The sequence below is a fragment of the Agelaius tricolor genome, unplaced genomic scaffold (assembly GCF_023055355.1).
Source record: "Agelaius tricolor isolate 1412-34295 unplaced genomic scaffold, bAgeTri1.0.p SCAF_39, whole genome shotgun sequence".
Lineage (NCBI taxonomy): Eukaryota > Metazoa > Chordata > Aves > Passeriformes > Icteridae > Agelaius > Agelaius tricolor.
The window spans coordinates 2,707,456-2,729,193 of NW_027269299.1; the positions used below are offsets into that span (position 1 = coordinate 2,707,456).

General features: G+C 51.5%; 1 long non-coding RNA gene and 1 pseudogene across 1 annotated transcript in view; one reads left to right on the plus strand and one right to left on the minus strand.

The window, feature by feature from the left end:
- Positions 1–13,314, plus strand: part of LOC139603505 (zinc finger protein ZFP2-like) — a 32,479-nt pseudogene extending 19,165 nt beyond the window's left edge.
- LOC139603484 (uncharacterized) overlaps positions 1–21,738 on the minus strand; it is an 81,210-nt gene that overhangs the window by 44,270 nt on the left and 15,202 nt on the right. The window lies entirely within an intron of this gene.

Genomic DNA, 21,738 nt, shown 5'->3' on the forward strand with positions numbered 1-21,738 from the left:
AGAGTTATCCATACACTGTGCTTTGTGTTTTTGAGGGCTACCCATCCACTCGCGAGGACCATGGTTGCAAACAGGCTGAGGAATGTGAGTAGAAGCTTCCTATGTGTCATCTTCAAAAGAATTGTCTAGTCCAGGTGCTAGAGTCACTGTCTGGTGGGTTTTGTCTTGGGGTGGACTTGGGGGTTCCTTTGCAGAATCCACACTCAGTGGCTACAGGCAAGGCTTGATGTTCTTATCTGGGATACACCAAGGTCCTTTATCACAAATGGTCTCATTGTGGCAATTTGGCCTTCAGGTCCTTTGATGTTAATAAGTTCTGCACTTTGGAGACTGTCACTGTCACCTCCAATCTTGGACAATATTCCTGCAGTAGCTGTGAACGCCCAGTTAGGAGCCCCCTTGGAACGTGAGATACCTGTCACGTCTGCTCCCATGTCCACAAGCCCTGTCAAAACAATCTTTTCACTGTTAAGTTCCAGAGTGCAGGTGATTTTTGGTCAATCCTGATTTATCACATCCCTAGTGAAGTGTTATCAGCATCCTGCTTGGGCAATTGTTAGTCCTTGGGGTATAAAACAAGGTGGGTTGGGAGACAGGGCCAGCACTGTAATTTCTCATTGTGAGGACATTGATAGTATGGATGGCAATACAAAAAATCCTTCAGTGCTTGATTGGTAGTTTACTAAAATTAATAGTTCACAGGGCTGATATTTGGGCCCCAGCTGTCCTGTTGATATTTCATGGGCAAAATAATCAGTTAAAACAACAGATTCCAGACTCACCAACTTCATTTTTGCCCCTGGTGGTAAGGTGGTTGGCAAATGGGAGATGAGGTGCTGGAGTTTAGGGCTACATTATCTGTAATGGGTGTACAATTCAGCGATTGTAGGCATTGTTGGCTTGAACATTTGTGTCATAGCCTGAGGCCACCTTGCACTCCGATGGCAGTTTTTGGCTGCTTGGTGTAGTTACCTTTTGAGAAATTCCACCTAATTTGATGTTGATTATCCATTAGGGACCGGATAGGCCCCTCCTCCTTGGGGACAATCTTCTCTAAAATGTCCTTGTTGACCACACTGGAAACATAATTTTGGGCCCTGTAGATGTTACTGGGGCCCCTTAAAGGGGAATTGCATGACCCCTAGGGTTTCTCTAGTGCCTGTTTAAGGTGATCAATAAATTTCATGTAGGGCTCTCCAGATTCTTGTCTTATGTTTACATAGTCCAAACTGGGGGTGGTACCATCCAGTACCTGGATTCAAGCTTTCAAATCCATCTCTTTGATATCATCCAATACTCTTCTGGGGATACCTGCTGCTTGATCATCTGGCAGGCTGTGTTGTCCTTCTCCAGCTAGATGGTTGATTGTCAATTCTGCCCTTGCCTCATTATTAGCATAGTCTGCTATTAATCCATTTAGCAAACGTTTCCATCCCCCTTCCCACAGGGTGTATTCTGTAGGTGGCAACAACATGGTCATAATATATTTTAAATCATAGGGGGTTAAGATGTGCTGTAAACATGGCCCTTATTAGGCCATTAAAACAAGGTAAGTCCTTCCTATGGTCTTTAGCTGCCCTACACAGATCCTTGATTTCCCTGTAAACCAATGGCTGACACCTGGGATTCTGCCCCCTTCTTTCATAACATACAAGGGCAACAAGGAGTTTCGAGACAATTTGCCAGTCTCCTTCCTTAGCTGCTTCCTTCCAGATCCTTTCCCAGGGGTCTTCTGGGGTTTAGGGGCAAGGTGGCTCTGGGAAGTCAAAACTTTCTTCCTGGGAGGAAGAATAACTTGGACCGGAAATATTTGGATTAGAAATAGTGTGACAGCTGGGCTTTTAATCTTTGATCATGGGGTTATATTGTTGCCGGAGGGTGAGGCAAAGGGCGCTGCCATTTTGTCAGGTGTTGGGGAGGAAGGGCCTTGATTTAGGATGGTGGACTTTCAGGGTGGAGCTCTGGAGGCATGGCCCAGGGAGGAGGTGGAATGATTGACAGTGGGGGCGTGACCCACAGTCATGGGGGTGGAGTCTGGAGGTTCGTTCAGGGCGGAAGAGAAGGTTGTGGTAGCAGGAAGTGGAGGAGCCAAGATGGAGGGAGGATGGTTGAGCTCCCGAGCCACATTCAGGCTCCTTCCATCTTGAGTCTCCAGGGCATGATGCTCCAAGACAGCGTGGCCATTGCCATCTTGGACCATCGTGGAAGGTCTGAAAAAGGCAGGTTTGAGGGGAGGTCCTGAGTTAGGAGTGACCAACGATTGAGTTTTCAACACACTTCTTGCTGGTGAAGGGTCTCAAGGATGGTGTGGAAGATGGGGAGCATGCAGGGTGCAATGGGGTCCCTTTTGATTGAAAGGTTCTAAATTTAACTCCCACTGACTCCCAAAATTCAGTGGCATGGATTTCATCAGCAGAGGCATCTGGAAAATTTTTAATGATCCACCTCATTATTGATCTTAATTAATTCTTTGAAAATATTTTCTCATGATCAGTGAGAATGAACTTAAAGCATCCATATAAGCTCCTTTCTACTTTGGACATCTGGCTGCCCATTTTCTCTTTCTCTGCCTTAGGGGGAAGAGCCACCAGAACACCCCAAATCAATTATGGGACTTGGGTGCATATTGTAAAAACACAGTGGCAAAATGAGCAATAAATGTCTTGCATTTCCCCAAACCCACCTGCAATCCTATGCAGGTGAAACCATTGTTGTCCCTGCTGATCCTGTGCAAGGTCCCTTCAAGCAATGATGAATCTGCCAGCCCGGCACAATCCAAAATCCCGGGGAGTGCTGGCCTATCCATCAGCCAACCCCAGCTGACGTGACTGACACAGGGAGCCCTGAGTGTCATGGTTCCTGTTCAGGCGCCAAATGTCACAATGAAGGTGGCTGTGACAAACCTCTCTGGTTCCCTGAATTCAGGGCACGGGTGGCGAAAATGAAAAGGCACGGGTTTGATGGAGTTGCCCAAAAATAACTTTAATAACAGGGTGAAAAACACCAAACATGGAGAAGTCAAGCACAGTATGAGGGGCAGAATCCTAAGACCTGAGACAAAGGGGAGCAACAACATAGACATTTGGGGCTAGAAAACTAGAACAATAACCATATAGAAGAAACAAGTAACCAAGAGGGGAGTAGAACTTGGACAACTTAGCATAATAACACTAAAGGTTTATAGGGGAACTCTCAACCTTACCCTTAGTTAAACAAATGATTCCCAGGGTTTGAAACTCATGCCCAGTTCTTCTGGGGTAAAATCTGTCTGACTCTGAGTTACAGCTGGGCTAACTCCCACACCGCTGCTTTGCTCTGGCCCCTTGGGATCATGTGGCCCAACAGAGCCACAATGATGTCCTTGGTTCCACGGGGCCCCACAGTGTCACAATGGTCCCTTGGATCCATGGTGCTCTGCAGTGCCACAATGGCCCCTTCATTTCACAAGGCTCTCAAATGTCACATTGGTCTCCATAGGAAGGAAACCACGGAGTCCCCATGTTTCAGGAGCTGATGAACAGCAGCCACCAGAGGTCAAGGGAAGCCTGACCTGTCTGTCCTGGCAGGCTTGCCTGGAGCAATCCTTGGATATTTGAAATTATGAATGTGGAATCCTAATTTAAGACATTTGTGCCTGGAGAAGAGGGATGGGGTTTTTTTTTTCATAAAAGGAAAAGCACAGAGCCCTTTCCAGTGTTTGGAAAATAGCTGAGTGCAGCCCCTCAGGAGTCAAAGACCAGCCAGACTTGTCTATCCTGGCAACTTTTGTCTGGGAGCAATCCTTTAGCACACAAAAATTTGGAGGTGGAATCCTAATTTTGTCTATGGATGCCTGGTAAAAATGGACAGTTCTTTTCCATAAAAAGAAGAGCCCAGAGCCCCAGTGTTTCAGGGGCTGATGGGAGTGGCCTTCCATATTCCAAGGTCAGCCAGACCTGTCAGGTGACCCCTGGGAGGCCAAGGCAGCCACACCTGTTTCATGTTCCCTTGGTTCCACAGGGCCCTGCAGTGTCACAATGGTTCCTTGCTCCCATGATGCCCTCTGGTGTCATAATGGCCCCTTGGTTACACAAGTCCTTAAGGATCTTAATGGTCTCCATGGTTCCATAAGGCCCCACAGTGTCCGAATGGTCTTTGGGTTCCATGAAGCCTGGCTGTGTCCAATGGCTCCTTGGTTCCATTGGGGCCCAGAAGTGCAACAATGATCCCCTTGTTTCCACAACTTCCCAGAGTGTCACAACAGCCCTTTTCATCCATGAGGCCTTGCAGGGTCACAATGTTCCTTTGGTTCCATGCGGCCCCACAGTGTCACAATGGTCTCCATGATTCCATGGGGCCTTGCAATGCTCTCCATGGACCCACAGTGCCCGGCAGGATCACAACGGCCCTTTGGCTCCACAAGGGCCTGAAATGCAGCAAATGGCCTCTTGGCTCCACAAAGCCCTGCTGCTTCACACTGGCCCCTTGGGACCATGCGGCCCAACAGAGCCACAATGATGTCCTTGGTTCCACAAGGCCCCACAGTGTCACAATGGCCCCTTGGATCCATGGTACTCACAGTGTCACAATGCTCCCCTTGGTTCCACAAGTTCCTACAGTGTCACAGGTTCCACAAGGGCCTGCAGTGTCACCATGGCCCTTTGGTTCCACATACTCCGCAGTGTCACAATGGTCTCCATAGGAAGGAAACAAGTGAGCCCCAGTGGTGCAGGGGCAGATGAGAGGCAGTCACCAGAAGCCAAGTCTAGCCAGACTTGACTGTACCGGCAGATTTTGTCTGGGAGTAACCCTTGGATATAGAGAATTTTAGACGGAGAATCCCAATTTTGGCCATGTGAGCTGAGACAAGAAAGACAGTTCTTTTCCATGGGAATAAAAGCACGGAGCCCCAGTGCTTCACGGTCAGATGGGAAGTGGCCCTTGACATGCCAAATTCAGTGGGACCTGTCAGACAGACCTCAGGAGGCAAAGCCAGCCAGACCTGTTCCATGTTCCATTGACTTCATGAGGTCTGGCAATGTCACAATGGTCTCCTTGATTCCATGAGCCCCAACAGAGTCACAAGGGTCCATTGGCCCCATGCAGCCCCGCTGTGAAACAATGGCTCCTTGTTTCCATTTTAAATCAATCACAATCAAACCACAGTTTGATCATTGATCCTTGCTTCCATAGGGCCCCTGAACTGCACAATGGTCTCCTTGATTCCATGATTCCTGGATTCCACAGTCTCACCATTGTTTCCTTGGATCTCCATTGTCACAACTGACCCATGGCTCCATGATGTTCCGTAGTGTCACCGTGGTGGCTGTCAGAGGCTGGATGAGATCCATGTCCCGAGACACCTTGGGATGCTTGGAATGCCCGTGTGGGGTCAGGGCCGGGTCAGGCCTTGGTTTGTGGTGGGACAGAGCCCCGCCCCCAGCCCTGGCCTGGCAGAGCTGCCAATCACACAGCAGGGGTGATGTTAACCCAGCTCTGATTGGCCCAGCTGTCAATCAATCAATCACACACCAGCAGCTGGTGCGACCCTGCCTCTGATTGGACGAGCAACTGGCAGTCCCACCCCAGGGGCGAGCCCATGAAGGCCCAGGGGGTTAAAAGCCGGAGCACGAGGCCAGCCCAGGGTCTGGATCCTGCCTTCTGCTGGGGTTCCTGTGTTGGTGATCCTGGAACCCCAGCAGTTGGTACCCATGTGCGTGACTTTCTATGGATCATCTGTTTTTCTGTTGTTCTCTATTTCTTCTCCTTCTAATCCTATTTACCTGGAACATTTTTGGGTAACTTCACATGTAAAATTTAAAGAATTTTAGGTGAAATGTGTGGGAATCCAAGGCACAGGGAATATTTCTCTGTCTGCTCTCAGGCATCCTGACCCCCAGAGAAACACTGCCTTTAACCTTTGCCAATGGAGAGGATTTCCAGGACTTTGAGACCGATTAGAATTTACCAAACTGAGAAATAGATAATAGAGAGTAGTATGCTATGTCCCTTGGGTGAGAAATTTAGGTTTGGGGATTTTTAGTATGGTGTCGATAGGAAGCAAGATGCAGGAATTGGGGTGTAGTCCCTGTCTTCTTCATCTACTCCATATTCTGCAGTGTTGGTGGCACAGGGTGATTGGTCAAGGAAAGCACAGTGCAGAGGTTTTGTGGACAGTTAAGGGACGAGTTATTGGTTAATAAGTCGAAATACTGTAGGTTTTAAGAATTAATTGGATGAGAAAACTTTAAAAGACCTTGAAACTGTACATTTTAGAGCCATTTTGAGGTATTTTCCCAGCATGCTGAGCCTGGTGTGGAAAGCAATGCAAAACCTTAGATAAGATAAGAAAAAACAAGAAGCTGAAGACTGAAAAAGTCCCCATGCATCTCCTTTTACCTGGCACAGAATTGCTACAGAGGGTTTCCCCCATCCAGGGAGCCCCCAGAAAGGTCCAACGTAAAACAAACATCAATAACAGGTGCCCAAAAAATATTTATAATAGGTTGACTTTTTTCCATAAAGTTGTTTACTGAAAGGTGTTGTCTTAATAGACCAATCATGTGAAATGTGTAGATTAAAAGACTAGTGGGGTCTACCTGTAGCAAATCAAGATATAAAAGAAGAGGATTGAAAAAACAGGTGGCTTTTAGCCCTTAGCCTTCTGATCTGAGTCTTTGTCATCTCTGATTCCACAGTGACATTTGGGGATCTGTGGGGGCTATTGGGGCTCCTTTCTGCACCTCGAGACTCAACAGGAACTTCTCGAATAAACGTTGCCTGAAGCTCCCACTGTGCCCATGACAGGAACCCCTGTGAGTGTCTGGGACATCCCGGCTCTTTGGCAGCCTGGGGACTCCTGGGATGTCACCGTGGAGCCCCCGTGAGTTCCTGTGACAGATGGGTGCCTTTGCAGCCCAAGGTGCCCTGGGATGTCACCATGGAATGGCTGTGACTGCCTCTGACCACAGGGCTCTTTACCATCCCCAGAAAGCCCTGGGAGGTCTCCATGGAGCCCCTGTCTCTGCCTGTGACATTCCAGCTCTGGAACAGCCTGGAGACTCTTGGAAAGTCCCCATGGAACCCCTCTGAGGGCCTGTGACAAATGTGATCCTTAGCAGGCAACCATCACTGCGCCCCGGATGCTATGGTCAGTTTCCATGGCAACCATCAATGTGCCCCCTGTTGCTATTGTCAGTTTCCATGGCAACCATCACCAGCCCCCTGTTGCTATGCTCAGTCCCTTGGCAGCTCCATGGAGACCCCATGCCGGAGTGGTTGCCATGGACACCAGCTCAGGCCTGCAGCCAGAGCCCGTTGCCATGGCAACCATTGGCAGCCCCATCCCCAGGCTGATGGGATCCCAGAAGCACAGAATTGGCTGAGCTGGGAGGAACCCATCAGGATCCTCCAGTCCAGCTGCTGGCCCTGCACAGGACACCCCAACTATGCCAGCCTGGGCCTGGCAGCGCTGGCCAAACGCTGCTGCAGCACAGAGAGCCCTGGAGCTGGGACCCTTCCCTGGGGAGCCTGGCCAGGGCCCCAGCAGCCTCTGGGAAAAAACCTTTTCCTGACATCCAACCTGAGCCTGCCCCGACTCAGCTGCAGCCACTCCCTCCACTCCTGTCCCTGGGCACCAGAGGGAAGAGGTTCCCACAGCCCCAGCCAGGGACCCGCTCCCAAGGCTGCTGCCATGGCCACCAGGGCTGGCACCAGCTGGGATGCTCGGTTTCCACGGGCCGGGCTTCAGGAATGGGATTCCCCAATTTCCTGCTCCCGCTAAAACCGCGCTGCCCTCGCTGCCCTCCCGCCTCCCATGGAAAGCACAAAAGGCAAAGATCCCGGGCTGGGATAAGAACAATTTATTGGGAACAGCAACCAGATAAGGAACAAACAGGAATAAAAACAATATTGTCAACAGAAAGTACAAGTAAAACTATTTACAGGGAAAAATACAACATCAACAACTGGGTCTGCCTGGCCACGTATTTCATCCTGTCTGGAAAGGACACCCTTCTCCTCAGGGGGAGAGAGTCTCTTTCCTGCCCCTGGCAATGACCTGAGGTGGGAGTGAATGTAATGACAGGACCTTGGCCAGACCCTCACGTTCTTCCATCCCACATCATGTCATTGGCAGGGGCAGGAAAAGGTACAGGTGTCTTCCCAGCATGGATCATGGGGAACATGGATCACCAGGGCTCTTCCCAATGTGGCTTCTCCTATGGGGGATGAAGCTGGAGTGGTGCATGAAGCTGTTCCTGCAATCGAGGCATTTGCAGGCCTTTCCTTACTGGTGGCTCCATTGGTGTTTTGTCAAATGAGAGCTCTGGGTGAAGCTCTTCCCACACTGGGGACACTCGTAGGGCCTCTCCCCAGTGTGGATGCGCTGGTGCCTGATGAGGTGGAATTTCTGCTTGAAGCCCTTCCCACAGTCAGGACAGTGGAAGGGCCTCTCCTCTGAGTGAATTCGCTCATGCAGGTGGAGACTGGAGCTGGTCTGAAACCTCTTCTGACACTGGGGACACGCGTAGGGCCTCTCCCCAGTGGGGATGCGTTGGTGGATGATGAGGGCAGAGCTGCAGCTGAAGCCCTTCCCACACTCCCCACACTCATAGGGCCATTCCCCAGTGTGGATCATCTGGTGGCTGATCAGGGTGCTGCTCTGCCTGAAGCTCTTCCCACACTCCAAGCACTTGTGGGCCTTCTCCCCATCATGAAGCTGCTCATGGACCACCAACTCCGAGCTCTGGCTGAAGCTCTGTCCACCTTCCTGGCTCAGGGTGGGTCTTTTCTCCTCAGAGCACCCTGGGCTGGGTTTGGAGCCCCTCCTCCTGTGGGATCTCTGGATCTTTTCCTCCCCATTGGATTCCTGTGCGCTGGAGTCACTCAAAATGGCCTCATCCATGAGGTTCTGCTGTGGGGATTTCTCCTCTCTGGTCTCCATCCTCAGTTTCTTCCCGGGGGGAGGTAGGACAAGGAGAGGATGGGATTTGCCTCCGTGCCAGAGGGAAGGGGAAGGAGATCCCCCCAGTGCATCCCCGGCAGGACGGCGTTGGCAGCAGGGTTGTCCTGCAGCCGGGGCTGTGCTGGGCTGGGGGATGGAGCAGGAGAGAGGGGGAAAGGGGCACTGACTTCCTCCTCACTTGCCTGGGTATCCCAGGGCTCCTTCGTCTTCCTCGCAGCCTCCTCCTCCATCCAATCAAGACTTGGGAATGGGAAATCAAGTTCTGGGAAGAAAACAAAGGGTGCGCACATTGTCGTCTGTTCCGGGGGCTGTGCTGGGCTGGGAGATGGAGCAGGAGAGAGGGGGAAAGGGGCACTGACTTCCTCCTCACTTGCCTGGGTATCCCAGGGCTCCTTCGTCTTCCTCGCAGCCTCCTCCTCCATCCAATCAAGACTTGGGAATGGGAAATCAAGTTCTGGGAAGAAAACAAAGGGTGCGCACATTGTCGTCTGTTCCGGGGGCTGTGCTGGGCTGGGAGATGGAGCAGGAGAGATGGGGAAAGGGGCACTGACTTCCTCCTCACCTGCCTGTGTGTCCCAGGGCTCCTTCCTGTTTCCCGCAGCCTCCTCCTCTTTTGAGTCAGGGTTTGGGAATGGGAAATCCTGTTTTGGGAACCAAACAAAGGGTGCACACATTGTCTTTTTACAGGATTTAAGGGAAACCTGGGGGAGAGTCTAAGTCAGCAATACAATTTAAAAAGAAAATTTAGATCAGGGCAATGATACAGAAACACTGCCTTGAACTGACAGAGTCAGGAAATAACCTGACACCCTGTTGCTCAGGGTGGTGGCTGCAGTCCCATTAAATGGTGGCTGCAGTGCTGTTGGAGTGGTAAACGTGATTCTGTCACGTGGTAAGCAGTGATCCTGTAGAAGGGTGGAGTTTTCCTCCGAAGGTCCAGTTGTGGCGTCGATCGGCCTGGTCTTCCTCTGGGATCCAGTGGAGCTGAAAGCTGCTCTTCTGGGAATCTTGTGGGAGAAGGCTGACTCTGTTGTTCACATTCTCAGATTATATCCAGGTAGGAATGCTTGGCTCCTCCCTCTGGGCAGAGCTTCTCAAATGGGATGATGGAATTTTTATCAGTGACACTCAATGGCCCATTCACAGAAGATATCTCCCTGGAGGGAGGATTCATGTGGAAGAGATAAAGTAAACTGCTCAATTAACAGATGATAATTGCCCCACCTTTAACAGAGGGTAATTGAACACACACCCAGGTAAACCTGAGACACTGTTCCAGCCTTGGAAAGCAGGATTTGGTACCAGGATTCTTTAGGGAATGCAACCCTGATTGAAGGCAGAGATAGAATCTCCAGAGCCTGCAGCCAGAAATGGACAGTTGTGTGATACTCATTTCAACATCTTCTCTTTCAGAATTATTTACTAATGATTATTTGCTTTGCCTACCTAATATTTTTGTAATTTTTTGCAAATTTGCATTATCTAAATTATACTGTTCCTTAAGTTAAGTTGGTGTCTGTGTCTTTGGTGCGGGCCCTGCCCACTGGCGAAACAGGGCCCAATCCTGCCTAAGTGTTACCTGGGGAGACAAAACCCTCACTGCAAATGTGCCCCCTTCCTCCTTGTTCCCCACACTTCATGCACTGATCATGATGTCCTATGGTCAGGGGTATCCCTGGGGTCAGCTGGGATCTCCTGTCCTGGCTGTGTCCCCTCCCAACCTCCCCCACACCCTCAGCCCCTCCCCAGCGTGGCCGAATGAGGGGCAGGACAGGCCTTGGCTCAGTGCGAGCTCAGCAAGAACAGAACCATCTCTGCGTGCTCAGCCCTGTGCTCAGCCCCCGGGCCCGGCATTTCCTCCACTGCCACCCCGGACCCCCCTTTCCCACCCCTCTGCCCCACGGCCACCACAGCACCGGCTGACAATAGAAGCAATTCTGGGGCAATTCCAAGTTTCCTTGGTTCCTTCACAGCTCCAGCTCAGCTGCTGGCAGGTTACAATTAAAGAAAAGTGTAAATTTGGCCCATTACGGATATTATTAAAAGGAAGTGGAAGTTCTGTGTAGCTGTCACAAAGGTGACAGGGATGAAGAGAATAATGATTCTCACATTTGGCAAAAAACCCAAGCCTGGAAATTCAGTAGTTATTTGGGAATCTAGCTACTTGAGCTGGGCTTCTTGTGGGACTTTTAGCAGCCTTGTGTTCCTCACCATGTGGTGAATGAACCTTGTCAGTCTTGATGGTATCATTTGCTCCATTTCCTCCAGTGATTTTAAGAAACTTTTCAAGGAGGGACAACAAAATATTTTCTTTACACTGCAGTCCCACAACAGCCATTTTCCTCATCAGTTCTCCCATAGGTCGCTCAGACGGAGCTGCTTCCAAGTTTCCAAGAGTTCCTCCAGAGAGACCCACAACCTCCTCAGAGGAAGGAACCATGCTGTTGTCAAAGGCACTTGGGGTCAAAGAACAGTGCCCTGAATTCACTGTGCCGAAATAATTTTGCAATCTGGTTAAGAAAATATTAGAGAGATGCCATTTGCCCTGGAGCAGGGCAAGTGTGACATTGTCCCCTGTGTGTGTGGTGTTCCCGGGGTGGGGGTTTTACACCTGAGCCAGTTTGGGTAAGGGGGGTGGTGTTCACCCCCTGAGCAGGGATTACCCCACTGTTTCAGGCTGCAGTGTAAGATGGAACCAAATGCATGTTTTCAATGCCCATCTTCATCAACTGCTATAAACAGGTGGGGCAGTGTTCTTGATCTCTTCCATGACTCAGCCCTGATAACGCCCTCCAGGGGAGATATCTTCTGTGAATGGGCCATTGAGTGTCACTGTGGGGCTGATAAAATTCCATCATCCCATTGTGGGATGCTCTGCCCAGGGGGAGGATCCAAGCATTCCTATCTGCATATAAGCTCAGGCTGGCAACACAAGGAGCAGCTTGCCTACTGGATTCCCAGAGGACAAGAGCTCCAGAACCACAACTGGACCTTCAGAGGAAGACCAGACCCTTCTACAGGATCACTGCTCGGACAGAATCACGTTTACCACTCCAACAGGACTGGAGCCACCATTTAATGGGACTGCAGCCACCACCCTGACCAGCAACAGGGTGTCAGGTTATATCCTGACTCTGTCAGCTTAAGGCAGTGTTTCTGTATCATTGCCTTGAACTTCATTTTCTTATTAAATTCTAATTCTGGCTTAGACTCTCCTCCAGGTTTCCTTTAAATCCTGTAAAAAGACAATGTGTGCACCCTTTGTTTGGTTCCCAGAACAGGATTTCCCATTCCCAAACCTTGACTCAAAAGAGGAGGAGGCTGTCAGAAAGAGGAAGGAGCCCTGGGATACCCAGGCAGGTGAGGAGGAAGTCAGTGCCCCTTTCCCCCTCTCTCCTGCTCCATCTCCCAGCCCAGCACGGCCCCCGGCTGTAGGACAACCCTGCTGCCAACCCCATCCTGCTGGGGATGCACTGGGGGGATCTCCTTCCCCTTCCCTGTTGCATGGGGGCAAATCCCATCCTCCCTGAGGGGAGAAGCTGAGGATGGAGACCAGGGAGGACAAATCCCCACAGCAGAACCATGTGGAAGAGGCCATTTTGAGATGCTCCACGGTGCAGAATTCCGACATAGAGGAAAAGCCCCAGAAATCCCACAGGAGGAGGGGCTGCAAACCCAGCCCAGGGTGCTCTGAGGAGGAAAGACCCACCCTGAGCCAGGAAGGTGGACAGAGCTTCAGCCAGAGCTCAGAGCTGGTGGCCCATGGGCAGCTTCCCAATGGGGAGAAGCCCCACAAGTGCTTGGAGTGTGGGAAGAGCTTCAGGCAGAGCAGCACCCTGATCCGCCACCAGATGATCCACACTGGGGAATGGCCCTACGAGTGTGGGGAGTGTGGGAAGGGCTTCAGCTGCAGCTCTGCCCTCATCATCCACCAACGCATCCACACTGGGGAGAGGCCCTATGAGTGTCCCCAGTGTCAGAAGAGATTTCAGACCAGCTCCAGTCTCCACCTGCATGAGCGGATTCACTCAGAGGAGAGGCCCTTCCACTGTCCTGACTGTGGGAAGGGCTTCAAGCAGAAGTCCAACCTCATCAGGCACCAGCACATCCACACTGGGGAGAGGCCCTACGAGTGTCCCCAGTGTCAGAAGAGGTTTCCCACCAGCTTCAAGCTCCTCCAACACCAGCGGATTCACTCAGAGGAGAGGCCTTTCCTTTGCCCTGACTGCGGAAAGGGCTTCAAGCACAACTCCACCCTCATCACCCACCGGCGCATCCACACTGGGGAGAGGCCCTACGAGTGTCCCCAGTGTGGGAAGAGCTTCACCCAGAGCTCTCACTTGACCAGACACCAATGGAGCCACCAGTAAGGAAAGGCCTGCAAATGCCTCGATTGCAGGAACAGCTTCATGCACCACTCCAGCTTCATCCCCCATGGGAGAAGCCACATTGGGAAGAGCCTGGTGATCCATGTTCCCCATGATCCATGCTGGGAAGACACCTGTACCTTTTCCTGCCCCTGCCAATGACATGATGTGGGATGGAAGAACGTGAGGGTCTGGCCAAGGTCCTGTCATTACATTCACTCCCACCTCAGGTCATTGCCAGGGGCAGGAAAGGGACTCTCTCCCCCTGAGGAGAAGGGTGTCCTTTCCAGACAGGATGAAATACGTGGCCAGGCAGAGACAGTTGTTGATGTTGTATTTTTCCCTGTAAATAGTTTTACTTGTACTTTCTGTTGACAATATTGTTTTTATTCCTGTTTGTTCCTTATCTGGTTGCTGTTCCCAATAAATTGTTCTTATCCCAGCCCGGGATCTTTGCCTTTTGTGCTTTCCATGGGAGGCGGGAGGGCAGCGAGGGCAGCGCGGTTTTAGCGGGAGCAGGAAATTGGGGAATCCCATTCCTGAAGCCCGGCCCGTGGAAACCGAGCATCCCAGCTGGTGCCAGCCCTGGTGGCCATGGCAGCAGCCTTGGGAGCGGGTCCCTGGCTGGGGCTCTGGGAGCCTCTTCCCTCTGGTGCCCAGGGACAGGAGTGGAGGGAGCGGCTGCAGCTGAGTCGGGGCAGGCTCAGGTTGGATGTCAGGAAAAGGTTTTTTCCCAGAGGCTGCTGGGGCCCTGGCCAGGCTCCCCAGGGAAGGGTCCCAGCTCCAGGGCTCTCTGAGCTGCAGCAGCGTTTGGCCAGCGCTGCCAGGCCCAGGCTGGCATTGTTGGGGTGTCCTGTGCAGGGCCAGCAGTTGGACTGGAGGATCCTGATGGGTCCCACCCAGCTCAGCCAATTCTGTGCTTCTGGGATCCCATCAGCCTGGGGATGGGGCTGCCAATGGTTGCCATGGCAACGGGCTCTGGCTGCAGGCCTGAGCTGGTGTCCATGGAGACCACTCCGGCATGGGGTCTCCATGGAGCTGCCAAGGGACTGAGCATAGCAACAGGGGGCTGGTGATGGTTGCCATGGAAACTGACTGACCATAGCAACAGGGGGCTGGTGATGGTTGCCATGGAAACTGACCATATCAACAGGGGCCCAGTGATGGTTGCCATGGATACTGAGCATAGCAACAGGGGGCTGGTGATGGTTGCCTGCTAAGGATCACATTTGTCACAGGCCCTCAGAGGAGTTCCATGGGGACTTTCCAAGAGTCTCCAGGCTGTTCCAGAGCTGGAATGTCACAGGCAGGGACAGGGGCTCCATGGAGACCTCCCAGGGGTTTCTGGGCATGGTAAAGAGCCATGTGGTCAGAGGCTGTCACAGCCATTCCATGGTGACATCCCAGGGCACCTTGGGCTGCAAAGGCACCCATCTGTCCCAGGCACTCACAGGGGCTCCACGGTGACATCCCAGGAGTCCCCAGGCTGCCAAAGAGCCGGGATGTCCCAGACACTCACAGGGGTTCCTGTCATGGGCACAGTGGGAGCTTCAGGCAAAAGCTTTTTTTCTTTTTTGGAGAAACTCCTGCAGAGTCATCAGGTGAAGAAATGACACCCAACAGCCACCATGGATCCTCAAACCCCTGCAGCACCCCTAGACTTCTAAATGCCTTCTAAGAGAGGAGACTAGGAGCGGCTGGATCCAACTCCTGCCGCAGACTTTGTCAAAGATGTAAAAATTTGAACAGGTGGAATTGAACTTTAACACAATTTGTCCTGCAGGATTAATGATAGAATGCCAGAGAGATTTATTTAACTATGTCTCTGCCTTATTCTGATCATGGTCAGATGGAAAGATCACTTGCACAGTTATTTAACCCACAGTTCAATTGCTATAACAATTATCAGAATATAATGCTGTAGGAAGCAATATTGAAGTCAACAGGCCCTTGCTGGAGTTGTTGGAGCCCATTGCAGGCAGAGCCTCCTGCTCCAGCAGGAACTGCCTTTCCTGTGCCATCAGCAGGGCAGGTCCCACTGCAGGAAAAGCCCCAGGCCAGCCTCCGCAGAGGGAAGGCCTTGGGCACAAGGGCAGAGTGCCGTGCTGGGAGCTGTGCCAGGGAGAACCTGAGGCACCAAAGGCACCTTGGCAGCAGCAGCTGCTTGCAGGCCATGGCCAGAAGCCTCCCTTGGCAGCCCGGCCTGGTGGCCACCACTGCAGAGCTGCTGCCTCAGGGTTCATTCCTGGCTGGCCTCTGAAAAGCCACTTCTGCTCCAGAAACCTGACTGGGAAGCCATTTGCCTCAGCACCTTGGGGACAAGATATCAATGACAAAACTCTTCATGCCAGCAGAGCCAAGGCAGGGGCAGAGGAAAGGGCAGAGCCAGGCCCAGGGGACAGGGCTGCCATGGTGATGGCTGTGAGGGCACTGCCCCTGCAGCAGCCTGGCTGCCCTCAGCAGACATTCTGGCCAGAAGCGTTGTTAGGGCACCCAGCACATCAGAGAACCCACACTGCAGGAATTCTGTCACTGGGGAGGGCAGGGAGTTTCACTGGGTCAGGTTGCACAAAGCTCCTGATCTTGGTCAGTTCCTGGGATGGGGAATCCACTTCTCTGGAAAAACTCTTGCAGTTTCATGTCACTTTCATAACTGCAAAATATTTCCTCTTCTAACAAATGTAAATCCACCCTCATTCAGTTTAGAGATATTGACCCTTGTGTTGTCACTGCAAGATTTGGGAGAAAATAACTTTGATCACTATTTTTCCACCTTCACAGACCTTGGAGAGGACCCAAAAATCTCCCAAGATGGGGTATGGAGGTCTCATCACAAAACCAGCAGGGAGAGGCTGATGTCTTTGTGCTCAGTGGGGTGGAGACTGAGGACAGAACAGGAATAGCCTGGGAGGGATGGAAGGGTGGTTTCAGAGAGGCTGGAGCTTTTCTTCCTAGTGGGAATGAGCCTGAAGAAGACATAATAGCACCAAGGGCAGCTGGGGAGGCCCAGAGTGGACACCAGGAGAAAGGAATTTCCCTGCCAGGGCAGGGCTGTGGTGCAGCACGTCCCCCAGCAGGAGCCTGGAGCAGCCCAAGGCTTTGTGTGGGCAGGCAGAGGCAGGCAGGAGGCCGAGCTGTCAGCAAAGGAAGGGGACAGCAAGGTGGGGCAGCCGGTGGATGCCAACAGCCTGCAGGGACAGAGGTGCAGGTTTGCTCAGCACCAGAGACACCTTTGCCTTGCTTGTCCCCACCTGTCATCACTGCCACCAGTGTTCTGCTCCACCTGGAACCTGGGGATGCTTTTTCAGTCCTGTCCTTCAGATAGATCTTTTTTAAAGTATGAGAAACTTCATTGCTTCACCCTGTTTTTGAGTCCCTGAGAAGTTCTTTGAGCACACTGTGAGGGACTGAGTCTGATGCAAAGAGCACCAAAGCCCCAGAGGGTCATTAAAGCCCTTGTGCTGTGTCTGTGCTGCTGAGTTGGGCCAGGCTCCTGGCCCAGAGGCAGCTCCTGGCAAGGGCAGCAGAGCTGCAGAGAGACAGCTCTGGCCAGGAGCAGCTCCTGTGCACAGCCCAGCAGGGCTGGGGCACTGCCAGGGCCCCTCAGGGACACCAGCAGGGCACAGACAGAGCTCACAGGGGCTCAGCATTGGCAGGGGCTGTGGCATGTCCCAGAGGGGGCTGTGTCACAGCAGCTCCTCTGTGGCTGTGTCATGGAGGCACAGAGCAGCTGTGATGTCAGCAAGGGGCTGTGTGACAGCACAGAGTGGGTTGTGTGAGGGCACAGATTGGGCTATGACATGACAGAGTTTATTGTGTGCGGTCATTGAGGTCACTGAGCATCATAGAGGGAAATGTGTGACATCACAGATCTGGCTGTGACATCATGACATGGCTGTATGACATCATAGAGCAGGCTGTGAGGTCAAAGTGTGTGCTGTGACATCACAGAGTGTCAGTATGACATCACAGAGAGGGTTTTGTGACATCACAGAGGGGGTTGTGGCATCACAAGCTGTCTGTGACATCATAGTGTAGGGTGTGAGGCCTTAGAGCAGATCCTGCCATCATAGAGGGTGGCTCTGTGACATGAGGGAGTGGGTTGTGACATCACTGGCTGGCTGTGTAACATCATAGAGCAGGCTGTGACATCACAAAACAGACAGTGACATCACAGGGTGACTCTGTGACATTTCAGAGTCTTCTGAAACATCATAGCACAGCTGTAGGACATCACAGGGCGACATCACAGCATAGGCACTGTGACATCACAGAGATGGCTGTGTGACATCACAGGGGCAGTGTGAGGTCCCTGGGGAGGTCACTCCGCCCCGGCCCCCCTCACAGTTCCCCCCAGAGCAGTCCAACCCTGCTCGTGCACAGCGGGGTCCCCTGTCCCCCCGGCTCCCCCCACCCCCGGCGCCGCAGCCTCCCCCAGAGGATGTTCCACGAGATCGACCCCAGAGCCTGACACGGGGATGGGGGCCGGGGCCCTGGGGGTGGCACAGGGGGACAGGGACCCTCCGGCAGCGTCCCCGTGTCCCCCAGGGCCAGAGCCTGGGCCAGGGCTCCTTCACCCTGGTACCAACGAGGCCTTGAGAGCGCTGAAAAAATCCCCAGCAAGGGAGCAGCAAAAACCAGATTTAATATTAAGCAACAGCAGCACAAAGTTCCTTGGCAAGAGTCACTCTGCTCCTGACTGGACACTTCAGGCACACCAAGGAAACAAAGGAACAACAAAAACAAACCAAATCCAGGCAATCAAACCAGAAATGAACCGAGAACTGTTCCTGTGCATGTGTGTGACACAAGGACAGTGAGGGGAAGGATAAAAGGAATACAGCCCAATGGTTTAACAGAGCTCAAACTTAACAAGACTTAACTGTAACTGATAGCTTAAATGTCACAAGTTAGGAAAAAAGAGCAGCTAACAGTATTTAACCTAACGTATAACCTATGACTCTGCAATTTAACAGAGGAATAACACTTAACAGTATTTAACTTAGCCTAACAACTTACATTAAAATAACAACTTAGCAGAAGAAAAACTCTCAGGAGCATATAACTTAGCTCATACCTCATGACTGAACATTTCGTACAGGCCTGACTGACTCAGCTATCCAAGGCACTCAAAGCCCTCAAAGAGCAGCATTTCTGCCACATTTCCCCAGCACAGGCGCTCCTGTGTGCACACAGACACAAAGAGTCAGTGCAAGGCACCTGGGAGAAATTCCCCTGAGGGCAGGAAATGTTCCCTGTGGATCCTTTGGCATCTCCCTAGCGGGTGAAGGGTTGAGCCTGGAGGAGTGGGGGGATCGGCCCAGGCTCCGTCGTTGTTGGGGATCCCCGAGTGCAGCAAACGGGAGAGTTCCCGGCTGGGAGAGGCCCCACTCAGAGGGAGTCGCTGGCCCAGGAGAGCTCCAAGGGCTCCTTTTGGAGCGCTGTTTGCAGGGCCCCAAGAGAGGGGCTTCAGTCCCAGCAATGGCTCATCCTGGCCACACTTGGCATCAACCGCTTTCTTTGGCAGTGTGAGAACAGGGATGTTGTACCACTGAGGGAACAAAAGCAGTTCCCAGGGCTGCTCCTACAGAAAGCAGGAGCTGGTTGGGCAGCAGCAGTGCCTGGAGCAGACAGTGTTTGTGATGAGCTGCAGAAGAGCTGAGCCCAGGGGCTGTTGGCCAAGGCCGAGCCCCAAGGAGCATTTCTCAGCTGGCAGGGTGGCCTGAGAAGGGGAGGGGGGAATTCAGCAGCACAGGGCCCATGGAACCAAGGCACCATTGGTACACTGTGGGGCCCTGTGAGACCAAGGGACCATTGTGACACTGTGGGGCCTGATGGAATCATGGAGAGCACTGTGACATTGCTGGGCCTCATGGAACCAAGGGGACCATGCTGATGCTGTGTGGCTCCATGGAATGCAGGGATCATTGTGACACTGAGAGGCCGCATCAAACCAAGGGTCCATTGTGACACAATGGGGCCTCACTCATGGAGCCAAAGGTCCAGTGTGACATTGTGGGGTCTCATGTCATCAGTGGACCACTGTGATACTGTGGAGCCAAAGGAGACCATTGTGACACTGCAGGGCTGCATGGAACCAAAGCTCCAGGGTGACACAGAGGGGCCTCCTGTCATCAATGGTTCATTGCGACACTGTGGAGCCAAACGAGACCATTGTGACACTGCAAACCCCCAGGGTCCAAAGGTCCATTGTGACATTGCAGGGATCATGGAACAGAGGAGTCATGTGACACTGTGGGGCCTGGGGAACCACTGAGACCATTGTGACACTGCAAGGCCTCATGGAATAAGTGGGGCCGTTGTGACACTGCGAGGCCTTATGGAACCTAGGGGCCATTGTGACACTGCAGGGCCCCATAAAACCAAGAAAACTCAGAACGGGTCTGGCTTGGTCTCCCAGGGGCCACCTGATTAGTCCAGCTGACCTTGGAACGTTGAGGGTCTCTTCTCTTCTGCTAATAAAACAATGGGGCGCTGTAATTTCCTTCCTATGGGAAAGATCTTCATCTCCAGGTACCCATGGCCAGAACTGGGATTTTACTTCCAAATTTCCTTATATCCAGGGATTGTTCCAATAGGAATATTGCCAGGACAAGTCTGTCTTGCAGTGGTTTCACAAGGGTCACTTCCCATCTGTCCCCAAACCATTGGGGAAGGCTCCATGCTTTCCTTCCAATGGAAAAGAACTGTCCTCCTTCTCCAGGAGCCTATGGCCAAGATTGGGATTCCACCTCCAAAATTCCCATAATCCAAAGACTGCTCCCAGACAAAATCTGCCATTCCTGACAAATCTGGCTGGCCTTGGCCTAATGAGTCTCTCACCTGCCTTTCAAACATTTGGCTCTGTGCTTTCCTTCCTATGGAAAAGAACTGTCCTGCTCCTCCAGGCACCCACGGCCAGAATTGGGATTTCACCTCCAACATTCCCTGTTGTGAAAGACTGGAGGAGATTGTTGGCTGGAAACATTTTATGTGGGGGGGAGGAAGGGGCAGGTCCAGCCTTGCCCTGCCCTGGAACCCCAGCCCTGCCATGCCCTGGAACCCCAATCCCCCCAGAGCCTCTATCCCAGCCCAGCAGTGGCTGCCAGTCCCTGGCACAGCACAGGCAATGCTCCACAGCCACCTCTGCAGCCCCAGCCCAGCTCCTGAGGGACCAAATGAGCCCAAGCCCCACCTGGGGGAAGGGCCCAGCAAGACCAAGGGGTATTGAAGGCTGACCACAAGGCAAGCACAAATATTTAACATACTACTCTTGGAATTTCGATCTGAACAGTGCTGGACTCCAGGAGTTGGAAGCTCTGTGTGTGTGCCTCTCTGTATCTTTTTTGTCTTTCTCTCTTTCTGTGTCTTCTTCTTCTGTTTCTGTGCTCCTGCAAATGTTGAGTAACTTAAAATTGAACGGGCTTAGAGTTTGTGAAATTGAATGGGCCAAGGCAATGCTTTGAGAAGTGTTTTTTTGTTGATTGAATATCTGTCGTAGTTTGACATGAGAAGAATTTTTAAATGTAATGGAAAACTTCTTGTGTTACTGACAATCTGTTAAACCACTAAGATACTGAACACGCCTCTGTGAAACACATATGCTAAAGATGAAAAAACCCAGGAACCTCCTCTTTCTTTTCCAGTCAACAAAGAAGCAGCGGGCCCTGGCCCTGGCCCCCATCTCAACCAAACCAAACCAAACCAAACCAAACCAAACCAAACCAAACCAAACCAAACCAAGCAACCCTGCCATGGGCTGAGCCCCTTTCCCCCTCCCCAGGCTGCCCCCTCCATTGGTCCCATTCTGACCAAACCAAACCCCAACAACTCCCAAACAGGAAAACAAAAGCGGCTACAAAACCCCAACCAGAACAAAGCCAGCCACAGCTATTAAAATCTTACCATCAAGTCCCCGTCCTGCAACACAACTCAAACCAAAAACCCCTACAACCTACAACGCACACAAAATAACCCTACAACTAAAATTAAACATAAAAACCCCAAAACCAGCCATAAAACCAATTTTACACAACCCAACCACAAATTCCACCACAAGTTACCAGTGGGTCAAGTGTTAACCCTTTCAATACCTCAATCTTCCCTCGAGTAAAAAAAAAAAAACCCAAAATATAAGCATATAAATACCCATAAAACCATCAAAGTCAGTAAAGAAGAATCCAAATCTAATTAAAAAAGAAGGAAAATATCTTAATTTTAAAATAAAAATCTTGTTGTAAACTATAAAGAGAAAACTCTTTTTCTTTATAACACATAAAATTATAAAAAAAGAAAAATATTCAAAATAATATCAAACAAAAACCTGCATACTAAAATAAACAACTTTTAAAAAAACTATAACTTCATAAAAAGTTTAAACAGAAAAAAAAGTAATCCACTAGCCCCTAGAGAAGATCTCTATTCCCA